This window comes from Camelus bactrianus, chromosome 2 (genome assembly GCF_048773025.1).
Source record: "Camelus bactrianus isolate YW-2024 breed Bactrian camel chromosome 2, ASM4877302v1, whole genome shotgun sequence".
NCBI classification, from domain to species: Eukaryota; Metazoa; Chordata; class Mammalia; order Artiodactyla; family Camelidae; genus Camelus; species Camelus bactrianus.
The window spans coordinates 81,380,547-81,384,933 of record NC_133540.1 but is presented as its reverse complement, the minus strand read 5'-3'; positions in this window follow the sequence as shown (position 1 = coordinate 81,384,933).

The following is a 4,387-nucleotide window of genomic DNA, read 5'->3' as shown; positions in this document are numbered from 1 at the left end:
TCTGAATTTATGTATGTTAGGGCTTTAACAAACTTGTGTTTGTAGTAATTCTGTATTTGTGCTAAAACTCAAATGCCTCTGTTTATCCTCCTTCCTTCTTCAAACTCTCTTCTCCCTTGGCCTGTGCTGGTTTCACTTTCTCTTGAAATGACGACCTTCACTGGTCCAATTTCTCTTTTTTAGGCTGCTAAATGGGCTTCGTTTTTTCAGGTGTTTGCTCAAATGTCACTCTTTCAGTGAGGCCTTCCCTGAACAGCTGATAGAAAATTGCAAGCGCCTTCTTTCTTGAAAAGTCTCTATACCTAAGGGATTAGTAAAGTTATATTTCTCACTTTCATTATTGACCTCTGCTCAGAGTTTCAAACTTCACAGAATCATTTAATAATATTAGGAGCACTGTGTATATTATAGAGATGATATTGGCCTTATTCCTGCACATGTGGGAATATCTTAGATTACTGTTGTTACTGTTATTATTGATATTGGAATATTACAGTTATAATGCACTATATTACATATGTTATATATGTGGACTCTTCACAGTGAGGTCCTCAACTGGAGTCTTTTGACTGAGTTATATTTAATGTTAGTAATGGTCCACAGTGACCTAGATATCATATTAAGTGAAGTAAGTCAGACAGAGAAAGACAAATATCATATGATGTCACTTATATATGCAATCTAAAAAAAATACAAATTTTATTTACAAACTGGAAATAGACTCATGGACATAGAAAACAAACTGTGGTTACTGAGGGAAAAAAGGGGGAGTAGGGATAGATTAGTTTAGGATTAATAGATACACATTATTATATATAACATAGATAAACAACAAGGACCTACTGTATAGCACAGGGAACTATATTCAGTTTCTTGTAATGAGATGTAATGGAAAAGAATCTGAAAAAATGTATATGTATGTATATGTATAATGGAATTGCTTTGCTGTACACATGAAACTAACATTGTAAATGGACCACTTAAATAAAAAATAAGAATTAAAAAATAATGATCCACAAGTGAACAGTGAGGTTAAATCATGCCTCAGAAATTAAAGGGCTGTCTATATGGTAAATATTGGCTTTTCATTGCAAGAACCAGAGATTCCCTTATTAATTGAAGACCTGTTGCTTGAGCAAAGTAGTTACCTTCTCTGAATCACAGTTTCAACTTTAATAGCTTTAAAATTGTTTACAGCACAAGATTATTTTAAAAATTAAATGAATTGTCATGTAAAATCTAGTTTGACAAAAAAATTATGAAATTATTTGAGATTCATTCACTGCTCAAGAGGTTGCAGTATGGTGATAGATAGGCTAGCCCTGCAGTCGATTCTGTTGTGATCTGGTTGAGGCAATGAACCTTAAAAACAACCAGTACTGACCATTTTATAGATCCTCTATTAGAAGTTGACAAAGGCAGAGGAGGAACGAGTGAATGAAAGTCTTTTGAGGAGGTGAGGCTTTAGTTGAGTCTTGAAGTCAAAGTGTTATTTTGATAAGGTTTGAGAAGGGAGCCCAAATTAAGAGAACATCATACTCAAAAGCATGTAGGCATGAAACAGTCTGTCTCATTCATGTTGTAAGAAGCTTCATATTGAAATCAAGAAGATATTTAATGAGGTTGCAAGATTGAGAATAAGGATTTAGGTAGTGGCTTGTGCAATAAACTAAGAAATCTGAACCAGAAGTCAGCATCACTATAAGAGATTTTAAGCAGGGTATTAGTGTGATTATATTAATCATGTTAAAAGGTTACATTGGGAACAGTGAGGAAGATGGATTAGAGAGAGGTAGATCTAGAGAATAGGGAGAATTCTAATGATGTAAATCAGGAAAAAATGAGATCTGAATTAAACAGCAGTGATAGAAATGGCATATATTTGAGGCAATATAGGAGGTATAATTGACTACCCATAGTGACCATTTGGATGTGGTAAAAGATGGAAGTCTCCATGTTTCTGTATTAGACCCTGGATAGATGACATAATTCACTAAAATAGTAATTAAAGAAGAAGAAATCAGAGTTCAAGGTAAAGGCATTTCTTTTTGAAGCATGTTGCATTTGAGGTTTCATGTAATATCCAGTGATTTTTGGATAAAGACAGAATTGTTGGACATGGCCCTCAAGATTGCATGGTTTGGTTCTTCCCTTCCATTTCAGGCTCATTCATGTACCTGTGTTCCCCACTTCTGTCTGATGGAGCAGTATGGGTCTTCTTTTTGTCCCTTGTATTCATCATCACAGAGCCTTTGTAGATGTTATTCCCTCAGCCTGGACCACCCTTCTTTATCTTCATTGCTTAGTTTCTTCCTACTCATATTTCATAGCTCAGTTTCAGATTAAATTTCTTGGGACAATCTTTCCTGACTTCCTTAACAAGATCAAATCCAGTAAACTTTTGTAATACTCAGAGGCCCTCAAGAATATATTTGTTGTGGAAGAAGTAAATACTAAAAGAAAGACACATGGATGCTGAGGAGCCAAAACACAACAGATTTCCATACAACTCTTATTGTGTTCATCAATGTGTGTCTGGTCTCTGGGTTCCAGGAATTCCTGCATCTAACCATACTATTGTTGATTGTAACAGATTCAAAGGAAGAGCCTGGATCTGAGAAATATCTGAAGGTTAAGAATGATAGCATCTGATGACTGAAAAGATGTAGATATTATATCTAGATTTATCATCCTGGATTATTAGAAGGATGATAGTAACATTGACAGAAATGGGGAATCAGGAAAATGAATTAATTTTTCAGGGAAGATGCTTAAAAATAATTGTGAATGTTGAAAGAATTATAAAGGATTCCATGCTAGCTGTGAGACTGATAATCTTAGCTGCTGCACCTCTTTATTCAAATTTGATAAAAGATTTATAGGTTTTAATGATTCCCTTCTTCAGTGAGGTAGACAACTGATGGACAAGGGAAGTCTTTTTGTGTAATCAGTGGCTGCCTTGTAACTTCTAACTTCTTTTTTCTTTTTATCAGACCTATTGTAGAAAATACTAGTTGAAAGAAGTCATGTTAGGTAACAATTTTGTTTTTCTTTTTTTGTCAGCATTAATTAACCTATTAGACAGGTTATTCTGATGCCAGTTTATTAGGACACATTAGGCATTCTGTTGCACTGAGATGTACTCAGCAGACATGACCTCTTGCTCTACTTTTCCAAACATCTGTTCTTCAGAGTTTACCCGTAATGTTACTACCTAATTAAACTCTAACAGCATGAAATTCTTTTCTGTTAAATGTGAAGTGGTTATGCTAAACTCTGCCATAGGAAACCTAGAGATTTGACTTAAAGGAAAAGAAAGGTTTTCTCCAAGTTTAAGTCTTTCATTAGTGAGTAGGTGATGCTACTTTTTGACCAAGGCTTTTTTGTTCAGAGATTAAAGATTACTCACACAATTCATTTTTTAAAGGTAGAAATAATAAAGAAAGGCTGTAGGCAGGGCTCTGACCTAGATTCTGTGGGATCCAGAAAGATAAGGGGTCTCTAAGATATAGCACCTGCCGTAGAGTAGGTGCTGATGCTTCCACAATCTAAGGTGAGGTCACGGCTCTTTCCAAGGCTTCATTAGCCTGACATTTAAGTATAATGCTAAGTTCCACTACATCGGGGGATCTCCCTATATCTGAGGGAATTATTATTTACATAAGCACTCAATGATAATACAGTCATGGTCCTACTGAATTTCATTTAATAAAACTTACCAATCAGTATTTGGGATAACATATTTTACAGTTTTCAGTAATTTGACATAGTGTTTAAATTTCAGTGCTATTTGATGGTAAATGTGGATGAGTTGCTATTGGAAAATGATCCCCAAGGAAATTACTGACTCTATAATCAGATTACCAAACTTTGATCTCCAAATATACATTCATTCATTCAACAAATATCTGTGAGCACCTATTAGACAATAGAAGACATTGAATAGATTTTTGTCTCCGTTTTTTTTCTATTCAGAATAATAATTTTTACTAATAGTTTATGCAGCAAATCCTAGGGATTTGTCCTTTCCTTGTGTATTAAATTTTTTCACACAAATATTGGGCATCCCAGACCTAATTAAAAACTTAAACAAAAATTGAATTTATACAATCTAATCCAGAGTAAATGAATCTATTTTTTAATATTTATAACCAGGATTTTTTATTAATGGGGAGTTGTTATTGGTTATTCATTCAATTAATCATGAATTTTCTAGGTACTTTTATATAGACTTTTATGTTGAAATATATATTTTCCAACATTACAAAAGCTAGAATTGTGTTTGGATTCTGTCAAACTACTGTCCACGTTGTCTTTTAAAACATAGAAAAATCATATGTGATCTCATCAACTGTGGTACAGACTGTTGGATGAGTGAGAATATGTA